This window comes from Tribolium castaneum, chromosome 2 (genome assembly GCF_031307605.1).
Source record: "Tribolium castaneum strain GA2 chromosome 2, icTriCast1.1, whole genome shotgun sequence".
Lineage (NCBI taxonomy): Eukaryota > Metazoa > Arthropoda > Insecta > Coleoptera > Tenebrionidae > Tribolium > Tribolium castaneum.
This window is the reverse complement of record NC_087395.1, coordinates 20,902,769-20,916,207: the sequence shown is the minus strand read 5'-3', so window position 1 is coordinate 20,916,207 and position 13,439 is coordinate 20,902,769.

Sequence of the window (13,439 nt, the reverse complement as noted above, 5' to 3'; positions counted from 1 at the left end):
TTCCAAAAACGTCCAGAATATTTCGAAAGTGGCTATAAATATCTGGTACAGAAAAAGCTAATAGAAAAAGAATGAACAACTTCAAAAACACAGTAAAAAACGTTGATACCAACCTCCTCTTCAAAATATTTCCATTGAGCTAAACCTGACAAATTATGGCTGAGTACGCATTTTCAAAAGAATATAATTATCATAACTTCTAATGTAGAATTTTTACAGAACAGCCTGTATACATTACTTACTTAAAACTTGAAATTACTGAAAAAAAAAATCTAAAATTATTTTGTACTTGTCTTTACAAAATGTGTTAGTTTTTATTTTAGTTAGTATAGATGCATATTTCATAGTACTGTATTAAAAATAAAAAAAATAATAACAACGGACAGTCAAAACAGTCATACACATTTGACAACCAGTTCAATTTTTTTAAGACGAGTACACAGCATTAAATTTCAAACTTCCAGATCACGTCACTTTTTCGAAAAATGATTTTATTGAACTGAATCACTGTTGCAGATTGAAACAGGTGACTTTACCATCATTTACCATGACCGTTTGGAGCCATCTAAAGAAAGTTACGGACAAGCGACATTGCATTTGGTGGAAACCTGTACTGCTTCATGGTCCTGCCTCTAGGTGGCAGCGTTAGAATCATTGGTGCGCGGTCAATTTATTTTAATTTTGTTGAACCCCGCAGTTTAGTAACTGCTGTAAAACTTTAGATGCAATCATCAACGGGTAATAACTTTTCATTAGTAGTGATATTAGCCGATTAATTAGCAAAACGAATATAATTTATGTTTCATTCATATCAATTTGGATAATTTCCATCCATCATCGCTGTCAGAATCTTGGGTTTTCATTAGAGAACTCGACGGCGAAGTTTTTTTCTTTGAAACATGTTTTGAACTTTCCTCATCCAAATCGGATTCAATGGCAACTGAATAAGTCTCAGCTGAAATGAATTATTTCAAGTCTAGACGATTGTAGCTTCTTTAAAATGCAAATCATGGACTAAATTCGGAATCATCACATTCGGGTGCGGTTTATTGATGTTATTAAACATTTCTGGCACGCGCTTTTCCGCCCCCGCTCTCAAAGTATTATCAATGTTGAATTTATTAAAGTTGACAGTGGCTGGGCGCGGTGGTGTTTTATATATTTCGTTTTCACTCGGACCGAAGTGAATATATCCTGTGATTGCGTAAGCCGGGCAATCATCAGATAAGGATTTCCACCCTCGTCAAGTTGGCAGGTAACCGGATACTGCCCTATTAATATGCCAGGGCCGGCCCTCTGCCCCCGAATAGACACAACATTTAATTTTTGCCTTTTTGCCCTTTGCTCGCAACGCGACTGGATTATACACGGTCTTTACACACGCGCTAAAATAAATATTTCTAGCAGAGTAATTAAAAGAGAAAACAAAACACCTAATAAACAATAAAGAATTAAATACGCTACAATCTGATGCATTAATATTGACACAAATTCTAGCTATAGCTAGCTGTGAGCCACTAAAAGCCAATTTTGATTTTTTTCAAGTTAGGTTTACATAGTGGGTTAAAAAAATAATATTTATTATTTCTATGCAGTCAAATCTATTCGGAATTTTTCTAATTTTTCGAGTCGCTAATCTTTTTAAAATATTTCAAACGACATTCTAAAATAATTAGCTAGCCTCAAAAAAGTCCCAAACAAAGTTTATTCACATCTTGTAGCTCATATCTAATTGTAATCATATTCTAACTTGCGTTTAATCTGACCTTTCCTAAGCAGGTAAATGGAAAATTAATTCAAATTGATTTAATTCATTAATTCTTGGTGTTCAATGAAATTTTGTTGCAGTTTACTTTGTAAAATTCAAATTGTACTAGGCAATAGTTTCAAACTTTTTTTATAACTGCAATAAGTTGTGTTTGTTTTGCTGCAGTTTAACCTTGGCAAAAATCTGATTTCGGCAGTTGGCCTATGTATCATACATGAATTTACGCACTTTTAAAAACTCTAGGGCGCTTTACGGTTTTCACAAAAAACAAAAATGTGGCACTATGTTGTTAGAAACAAACTGGTTTTGAATTTAGTTTTGAACAACATTTTTTTTAAATGGGCAGACATCAAACTGATTTTTTATGGACATTAAAAATCCAAAATTTTAGGGCGCTTATTGACCACTAACGAAATAATAAGAAAAACATTGCTCCTTATTTAAGATGCAGCAGCTCGAAAAAGTTGCAAAAAATGCATACTTTAAGGTGGAATTGTAAGTGGAAAAGCAGACTTGTTAACTTTTTAATGATTTATTTTAATGTGTACTTGATTTATTATGTAATTTTTTAAAATGAATTGTGCAACAATATTGGGCAACATTTAGTAATGTTACCATGGTAATACTTTTGGTTAATATTTTTCTAAACGTATAAAAATAGTTATACTTGTACGACGTTGCCATTTTTTCTTTTCGATTTCAGCCAAATGAAAGGTTTTGTCGTTTTTTTATCGAACATTGTAATCTGTATAGCTCTGTCTAGTTGCCCTTAAGAGCCTATCCACAACTTTTGACACACCCGATATATCCCATTTCAGTAAAATTGCAACAGCGCATTTGAATTTTTTGGAGTGAAAAATAAAGAACACATTGAGAAAGAATTATGTGTTAAACTAAATCTCGCGACACATTTTGAGCTAAGAAAACCCACCAAAAACTCTCAATTTGTGCTCTATTTCATTCAAAAAAATGCAAATGCGCTGTTGCAAAATTCTACTATCAACTGAAATGGGATATAATATACTCGTACACTGTGGTTTTTATTTTACTGAACATCGAGACATACAAAATTGTTCAAATTAAAATCATCCAAATTAAAATAGTCCAACGTAATTAATGTAAAATAGTCTAAGGTACTGAATGCTGTACCTTAGTTTCTGACAATGACAGCGGCTTTTTGATCTAGAAAATTTGCTTTGTCAAGTCGACTATGTTGTCAAAAAAGGATATTTTAGGTTATTTGTAAACTTGTCAATTTGTTGCCATTTTTTCTAGGTCAAGGTCAAAAAAATCTCGTTCAAAACTGTTGTTTATTATAGGCAGCGGACAGATCGGACACGACTTATTTAATTTTAAAATAAAAATGTAGACGATACCAAAAATCTAATTGTAGCGTATTTAATTCTGTAGCTCATGTTGAATTATTTATTTATCAACTGTTTTGAGTAGATAAAATAGCACTTTAACGTTCCTTAACCGCAACGCAAGAGTAGATAATGTTTTGATGATTATGATTTAAATTTATTTTATTGAATTGAATTTACAAGTTTTAACATTAATTGGAAGATTTAATTAACTTTTTCTCCTAAACTTGAAGTCCTCGCGAAATATTCGTCACTACTGCACTTAACCTTTTACTTGTAGATAAACAATCTCTTTATCGTCTTGTATAATAAATAACTATTATTGGCCTTAATTAAAAATGCATCACAGTATTACTAAGGTACTAAACTACTAAGTCATAAAACTCAAAAATAGCAACACAAAAATGCATAAAGTCAGTGTGCTTGAGTTTAAAAATTCTTTAGAAGTATAGAAACATTTGCGGCTAATTTTTTATGTATACAGGGTGCTTAAACGCTGGCACACCAAGCATGTTGAGAAGCATGTGTAAATTACGGAAAGAATCTTGAAAAAATTCCTAAAGTCATATTTTAAAACGTCTGGAGCAACAAACTTATTTTGTTAACTTTTTCAGTTTTCATTATTTTTTAATGTTTTTGTTTTTTCACAGTAAGTAATCGTTCCTCAATACTATGACAAATGATTAATTGATTATCAATAAGTTTTAAATTAACTGTAAGCCTCTAGCAGTTTTTTAAATTTAAAGAAATTAATATTCATTAAAAAAACACAATTTGTAAATGTGGGAATTATTTCCTAGGAAACGTTTCAAAATTAACATATTTTTATTGTTTATTAAATTCTGTTGCGATCACCATTGTTACTCAACGTTGCCACATATTATTTATTTAAAATTCGTTTTTTATTAATAATTTTAATACAAATATTTTTTTACCATTTTTATCTTTATACATGTAAGCATTTCTGAACCACATACCACATACGAGTTGGTGCGCCGATTTTTAAGCACCCGATATGTGTCTGGTGTCTTTTGTATTCACTACCTTAATACGCAGATAAAATGTTAAAAAAATTCGTACAATAATAATAATAATAATACAATAATAAAACTAAAGATATTCTCGACGAAATCGGATTATCCCTTGAAACTTCTTTGATACGAGTTAAAGTTGAAATATCGCCCTGTACAGGTCGTGTTAAAATTTCCATTTCCAACGTTAAAATCAACACCTCCATTTTTAACCGGGTAGATATTTGAATATTAAATGCCACTCAACATGCAGGAATGCTTTTCTAGGCACCTTCCAGGGGGCTGCGGCCGCGCGAATTAATTAAATCCCCCGAAGGTCTAGAGGCAACACGACGGCAACCTTACCATCGTGTATTTTTCAAATTATTAAATTATATAAGCGGCAAAGAGCGAAACATTAATTAAAATATGATTTCGAGTTTATTTTAAAGTGAAATTTATTATTTCGAACGTCGACGAACTTTCAGCTTTTCACAAGTTTTAACGCGGATTTACACAAATTGTGAGGATTAGAGACTGTCGCGTTTCTGCAGAGGAATGCGATTTGTTGGTGTTGCACCGACTTTTCTTTAGACGTATTACAACACAGAAACCACAAATGTCAAGCCGAACATAATTACGCCGACGCTCCTTTTTTAAGGCTTGCTATATCTTTCAATTAAAATATCTTCATTCTATTAATATCGAGACAACCTGAGAAGACGCTGTTGTAATAACAACATTTTCATAACACAATCTCAAAAAAATACAGAGGCGCTTGCATGTTTTATAAATGATATTGAGAGTAAACTAGTTCACGTTGTTAAATCCATCACTTTACAGACATATATTAATTATATTTTTATGTGTATTTCTATTTTACACACATCTGCACATACACCATAGCGTCTTTTATTAGAAACTTAATACAGTGGAAAACCTAATTAAACCACATTTCCTGTCTCCGTTTAGTGATGGCCCTGATGGTGTAGTTGTAGTGAATAAATACATTTTCAGAAAATCCACATACTCTATTCGTTTACGACGGTGTGTTTATTATAAGTACATCAGATTATACTTTATATCTTTACATCAATTTCTTTTTGTTTTCATTGTTATAAATGTTATATTTGTTGAGTTTGAAAATTACCCTTTTCCTATAGACAAGGTGGTTATAGGGAATTATGTGTTTCTTGCTTTAATTTTAGGCTGATGAAGATATTTTCAATTGTCCTGTCACATAAGCATTTAGATAATTTACGAGCACAGGAAATTATATGAAGCTAAAATCATATCTAAGATTTTTAGCTATTTTACAGGTCGTCTGTATTATTGTAAAAGCTTCAAGTTATGGTTAAATAAAGTTTTACTGAAAATGTTTCAAAATAAGAATTAACAGTAGCTTTGAGTATCATTCTAAAATTTCATTATTCTTTATTTCTATATGTTAAAAACAAAAAAATATTTCTTTTTTTCGATTATTCTATACATAATGTACCAATGAGTTTCTTGACACTTAATCATTCATTCATTACCAACAAACTTGTAAAAACTTGTGAGCACTCCAGAGACTAGATATGTAATAAAATAACATTAGATCAATACACAAAAATGTAAAGTATAGGCAGGTTTTACCGTGTTTTTAACTAAAAATCCAGTTTTTTCGTTGAATATTAATAGAAATTATCGGATACGAATTTATGTTGATTTTATACTGTAAAATGCAGTGAAATCCTAATAATACGAACTGCGATAACTCACAACATTTTTGTGTTTATTTTTTTATTTTTAAATATCTTTTAAACATACCTAGGTATTTTTACAGAGAAACGAAATTTTATTAGTCGGAAACACTCATTGAAAATCTTCCCAACATTTTTCTTTTTTGCATTTTTCATTTAATCACAAACATATTTATTGTGCGATCAATGAACATATTTACAACTTCTGATATAATATTATTTCAAAATTTTATTAATATTCATTTAATACTGCGATTTTTTGTATATATTATATATACTGTAGGGCACATTTTAGGAAATTATTTTGATTATACAGTGTTCCAATGGTATGACGTCATAATAATGAATTTTTTGAATGGCATGCTATTACTTTTTTGTGCTTATTGTGAAACTTTTTTAGCTTTTTACATGTCTAAAGATTTTTTTCGGATCAGGGATTACGGTTAAAAAATAAAAATAAAAAAATCGTTTTTTTACTGAATGTGTTAGGATTTACGTTATGGTTGTATTATAAATAGTTGAATGTTTTTTAATTCTACATCGAATAATATAAAAATAAATAGGGGTTGCCATTTAAAATAAGCAAAGTAAAAGGCTCTAAAGATTAAAGAGTTTGGAAATAAATTGTAAACACCCTGTAATAATTCAAATCAGTCAAAACTTACTTAACAAGTCTATTAGACCTTGTTTAACACTTACGTAGTAAAAATGTCTTCAGATAAGCACTGTTTGTATATTTTATTAATTTTTAAAACTATAATGTAAAATCGATTTTTTTTAACAGTAATCCCTGAACCGATTTGATAAAAACTTTAGCGACATGCCATAAAAAAAAATTGTGATTATGACGTCATACTTTTAAGGGACACTCAGTACAGTCAAAAATATTTTCCTAATATGTGTCCTACAGTATAAATCCATCTACAAAATATCAGAACTCCAACCTTAATAATAACTGAGCTATAGAAGAGCTGAGCTGGACCAGCCTGTATAAAAGATGGGGCAAAAGTAATGTCATTTTGTTAAAAATAAAAATAAATAAGTTTTGTTTTTCGGAAAAGTTATAAAAAAGTGTAAAAGTGATGACGTTAAGTTGAAAAAATGACATCGTACCTTCTGAGTTCAAGCACAGTTTGAACTCGTTTTATGGCATTTTGAACTGTTTCTCGCTAAATATGTGACTGCAAATTGGTGATTTCTTTTGCAGTGTTGCCTTTCAATATTTGCAAAGGTTGTGGTCTTTTGTGGTAAACGTGAGATTTCCAAAAGTCCAAAGGAAAACGTTTGGCGTTATCGCCGAAACGGGAATTGGTCAAACAAGAGGTATAACAATAATTCCGCGTTCTTCAGGTGATTATTGCTTATTGACAACAAGTTCTCAATTTTTTAACAACATAAGTATCAAAGCACGATGATATTTGACGCCATTTGTAAAAATTATGGCACAACCAAACTATGACATTACGTTTGCTCCACCGTGTATATATTTTGCAGAAAATCTTATTTAAAACATAGTTCCGAGAGATATTCTTATATACAGCTACTCAACTTTTTTTAGCTGTACCTCACAAACTACCAATCACACAAAAATCAGTTTTTGAATTAAATACATTTCTCTATACAAGTGATTTTTTTCAGAATTTTTGACTCCTTGTAGTGAATATTACTTAATTACTTAAAACTAGTATCGACTTGTATTAATAAAATTAAAAACTTTATGTAGATACCTAATAATTTTTTAGGACTAGCGACAATTTTTAACTTAAGTCTGTGTGATTATTAGTTTTTGAGTACAGTAAAAAAATACTCTTAGCAGAATCGCCATGTGTGTAAGTGAATTATTTGTATTCAGGTTAGTTTTACACCAGTTTTATTTTTTGTCTAAAGTTTTCTGTGATTTCTTCTTATTTCCTCATGATTCCTTCATGATTTTTCCTGATTTCCTCAAAATTGGACAATTTGTTCTACGGTTTGTTTCTTAGTTTGCTCGGAGCATTGTTTTATTTTAGATTTAATTTGTTTTTCATTGCTTCTATTTTCAGTATAAATTTTTGCTTTTGTAGGAATAAAAACCCAGAAATTATGAATTAAAACAGTTCCATGTTTAGCTAGATTAATTGTCAATGTAACGGTTAAAAAATGTTTGTTCTGTTTTTTTGGATAATTTGAGAATAAAGCAAACGATTTTTCCACACAAACAAAACCTTGTCTGCCAAATAAAACTGCAAGTCGGAGAAAGAGCAAAATTGGCAAAATGTTTAGGTATAATCGCACAAAAAGGCTGCACATTTAGCGAACGAATTCCTCGTGTCGTCGGTAAAAGAACAAAGCGTTAACAACCCTGTATAACACAACACGTTTCAACTCCAGATTGCTAAACCGAATTCATTATCCCACATTTTTTAATCCTGCTACTTTTAACGTGACTTTTTTAGGAAATTATTAGATTAAAGCAGTCCGATTTTGGGTGAAAGACTTTAATCCCTTTTAAAGCCCGGAGAAACGATAAACACGGATCGATCCTTTTGATCGACACGTAGGGGAAACCGGAATCTAGAATGCATTTAAAAATAGGACGATGTGGCCTAAATTACGTTGGTAATGTCAAGTTCGATTATCTTTTAACTCGGTGACTCTATAAAACTCGACGTCCGATCGCTTTTGAAACTTGATTAACGAACTTGATATTTGTGAGTAGTAAAAGATAAACAAGACTTTCTCTGTTATTACATTCCAATTTTGTACGAGCTGTGTGTATCCGGCAATTTGTAATTTTTCTAAGTGCACTACAGGTGCACTTCGACATTATTCTTTTAATCAGGTAAGTTATTTCTCGTTATGAGAAAAAAACCAATGAAGCATAGAAAATATTACTTCGGGGTGGAATGGATTATGTGCAGGTGAACAGTTGGACTAATCATCACAAAAAATTACAGCACAAAGAAACTCAGATAAGTACTTACAACAAACTGTCAACTTAATCGAAAACTTTAATATTAATCACAATAACTCTTAATTATATCCTCTCAGAAATTGTTATTGTCAGATGAATGGGTAGTATTACCCGATTAGCATAAATTGACTATAAACATGATATAAAACCAGCTGAAAATAATGAATATGGTAATAGTGAGGTATAATAGTGTCCATTTTTAATGAAAACCTTACTTCGTTCTTGTGGGTAAATAGATATTTCACGGCAAAAGTCATTTTAATGCTATAATAATTGTGTGTAATCTAAAAGTTTTAATGGAATTTTTAAAAATCGATGATGAAAAATCTCATTAGCTGAAATTGACATGAGGTTAAGCTTGAATGCATATTCAAGGGTTTCGCTCCAAATTAATAATAATTGAAAAAGACGACTTTCATTCAAACATCAATTCTACACACCGTTTGCTTTAATGGCAATAATGGATTTATTGCCATTAAGTTGTTTTTGAAGTTATTAAGTGCTAAGTTAATTGGTAAATTGACGAAGTAAACGTTTTTTTAATAACGTAGGGGAAGAGGCGCGCCGTAGCACTTTAATAAACGTTTTATCAGGGGACATGCGAATGCAAGCAAAAGATAAATCTGGAGTCTTTTCCCCGATCTTTAAACTGCATACAACAGATACCTCATTTATACTTAAACGAATTTTTCTGCTCAATGAAAGCGTTTGGAATAATTATTCAAGCCTCAACAGAATGTTTTTCATTGTCGACGATTAGGAACCGGATTTTGCATTTGAATTTTCATGTCTATAAAGCCAGATTTCGATAAATCCAAACGTAGTCATTTAAAAAAATATAAAATAAATAAAATCAAATGGTACAGTGAATTGTGATAATTTTTATGAAAATTAACACCATTGCAGACAGAGTTCTGTTAACACCGTTAACAAGAGACCTTTAAAAACTAAATAAAATTCCGATTTCCGATGCTATTTAAATAACATATTGAAAAAACATACAATCATTATTTGTGAAAATGACTATTGAAGTTATGTACTCGAAAATCACGTCCATTCTCTATCATGTTTTGCCATCTTATAAAATATAGGGCGTTATAATATCAACGAAATTGCATAAATTAAGAAAGATCTAAAAAAAAAAAACAAAAAGTAAAAAAGTTTAGGTGTTTCACAACGTTAAATTTCGTCTTATGACCGTTTTATGTAGGATATCGAGATTGAAGTGGCAAGATAATACGTAGGGGGTCCAAAAATAAATTGGAATTTCCTATAGCCTTTGACTAAAACAACATTTTAAAAAAATTCTTTAAAATAGTTTTTCATGTACTCTTCCTACAACTCTGTGCATAGACGTCATTACTTTAGTCGTTTGCTAATATTTTTTATAAGTTTTTGACCTAGTCTGTAACCAATCATGTGCAAGAAGTTTTACAAAGCTTTATAGAATCGATTTAAGCACAAATGGAAACTTTTTGAATTCAGTATTACGTAATTAAGATGAAACCTTAATTAGTCAAAAAAAAAGACTGCACCCTATATCACCAAAGCTAAATTTGTGACCCAGGAGGTTATACAAGGTGTAAGAGTATGGTGCAGCAGTATTTCGTATGTAAATTTGTCATGATCAGACGAGTTAAAAACCCTTATATCATTTTCCAAAAAGTGCGTACTTTCTTGAGAAATGTTTATTAATCCATCTGTTGAAAGCCACTGCTTGACACTGTGACTTACTGTGGTTTATTATCAGTTAATTTTGTCATTAAACAAAATAGAGATGGTGGCGCATGGGCGTTTTCAGAATTTTTCAAAATTGTGGCTAACATGTTCATTTGTGTGGATGGTTCGGTAAAAAAATGTTTTTTTTTCTTAAAATTTAATAACAAAAGACAAATTGAAATAGAAAAATAACGTAACAACCTAAAAGTTAATTTATCCCTGCTGTTTTGTTAATGATATTAAAGTTGACGCAAATTTTTATTATTCTAGTTTAGCGGTTCTCAAAATTTGGGACTTTAATTTCAGAACGATTTTTTAGGAAAATTATATAAATTTTGTTTAATCGATTTGTCTTGCCATTCTCTATCTATCTTTAAATTTTTGCTAAACCGTTCCCTAACACGCTTATATTTTGGAAAAAAAGCGTCCAAATGAATGCTCCTTACTATTTTCAAGTGATATTTTTAAAATTAAGCCCTCATTTCAATTGCTTCAAGAAAATATGCCTGACAATTTATAGCCCGTGTGGAAAAATTTCACTGGAAGACTCCTGAAGTCCTGTACTTCCCTCTTAAAGCCCAATTTTAATTTTTTTATCCATCTAAAGGGGCACTGAAGAACGTTATATTCCCCAATGACGATGCGTTAAAAATATTTGCACATAACTGACTTACACTCTGCCACAAAACTTAGAAACCATAGAAAATATTATGAAACTACCAAATAAATGGCGTATTATGTGCATAAAGTTAGAGGAAAAGTTAGAATTTTGTTAAAACTTTGTTTCAACAAAAAGTTATAAACAAATTCCGGTTAATATATATTTGAACTATTTTGCACGTTTTTACTTTGCGTTTTTTTAAATTTTGATCATCTACAGATTTGGTTAGAAACGTCAAAAATTTAAAAGACCAGAGTTTCATTTGAAAGAAGGATTTTTTTACTTTTTGTTCACAAATTAAATTTAATAATATCAGTAGATGCTGCTTAACATGCTGAATCAAACGACAAGAAACTAGAAATCAATAAATTTTTCTTGTGTATGCACAAGAAGAAGTAGACAAGACTTGAAGAAGCCCAGATATGGTTTGAAATCATAACCCTGTAGTGCACACCATGCTCTAAATAACACAGTAAATTGCAAAATTACATCGGAAATGCGTTAGCTGTGCTTGTTTTAATGGATTTCTAGTCTTTTTCGATATAAAATTTACTTCTAAAAAACAAAGCAAGAACGTCGGTAAATGTTGTACCATAAAATCGAAAATATTCTGAATTAGAAAAAGCTCTGCCGGCGGAAATTTAGCCACAATTTAGCCGTTTATTTACGACCCCAGTTTTGGGGTTATGTTGTATTATGCTGGTTTTACACAGCATAAGATGTGGCTAAAGGTATACTTCACTTTTAAGGCTTGCTCAAATTGGGTATTTTGGATCTCATGGTTGTAAGCACAGGGTATATATAAATTAGCGCATAGACTCTTTACGCTATAGCAGACTCCAGAAAATTAGTTAAAAAATTCTCTCTCAATTATTCTTAGCTGTATTAAGACGTAAAATGGAGAGTGACCTGACCTGACCTAACCTGGCACGACTTGGCCTGACTTGACTTGCTAGTTCCAATTTTGTGTATTCTATTTGCAACAAAATTTAATAAAATATTTATCCTGTCGTGACTTGACCTGGCTTTGATTGACTCGAGTATAATAGAAACTAGTTCCTATTTTTTGTATTACTATTTGCAACGAAATTTGATAAAACATTTCCAGAAGGCTGCAGTCTTGTGATTGTAGTAACTAAGATACCACGGTTAATAAATTTTAAATTTTTGTATCATATGCTATGATTAAATTATTAGGTAGGTAAAGAAAGAAGTACCGAGAATCAAATGTTTCAAAATTTTATTTTTCAACGTAAGTGTATCCTTTACAATTATAATCGAGCGGACCTCTTAGGATCCACAGCTCATAATTTATTATGTTTTGTTGTGTTAATTCAATTTAAAAAAAATACTGACAATATTATAGGTGTAAATCTCAAGTAGAATGTGGGAAACATTTGATGAACTAAGAATATTTTAAATACTTTATTTAAATATTTAACCAAATCACGCAGTTTTGAAGGTGGGAATGACCTTTTTTCTTGTGATATTAAATTTATTCGTTTCTAAGTATGTAAACAAATACTATTCGAGTCTATGTGAAGATGAGTTTAAACTCGTAGCTAGAATGGATTTGTAAAAACTGTTTAAATTAGCAAACCACACGCACAACTTCCTGATCTGAACAATACATCAATTTATATAAACATTAAACATTATATACGTTCCCAAACGCCCTATAATTAACCAACTTTGAGTATTTTTAGATTGCTTACACCGGAAAAATGAGAAATGCATAATGCAATAGCTGCATTTCAGTAAGCGTGCATAATAGAATTAAGCTATTGATTTAGTAGAAAAAGCTGAATATTAATGCCAAGTGTTACAATTTCAAATTTATTTTTTGAACATGATTAAAAACTGTGAACTGGAGGAACGGAACCAAACGTTGTTTACATAAATGTGGTGTTTTTTAGGAATAGTATTTTTTTAGTGACTTTTTTTAATTGCAACCGTAAAACGTTATTTACCTACTTTTTCTTGAAGAACAATTCTAAGTAGCTTGCATTAAAAGAAAATCACATAACTCAAAAAACAACGTTTCATTAGTAGCACATTACCTATTATTCTTCAATTATTGAAAATAAATGGTAAAATCATTACTACCTTAAAAATCATTCAAAATTAAAAAAATAGATACAGTTCAATTTCTGATCAAAATATTTTTTATTTGAAGTATCACAAGATCGTTTATGCCATGAAAACTTTTAAAGGGGATAAGT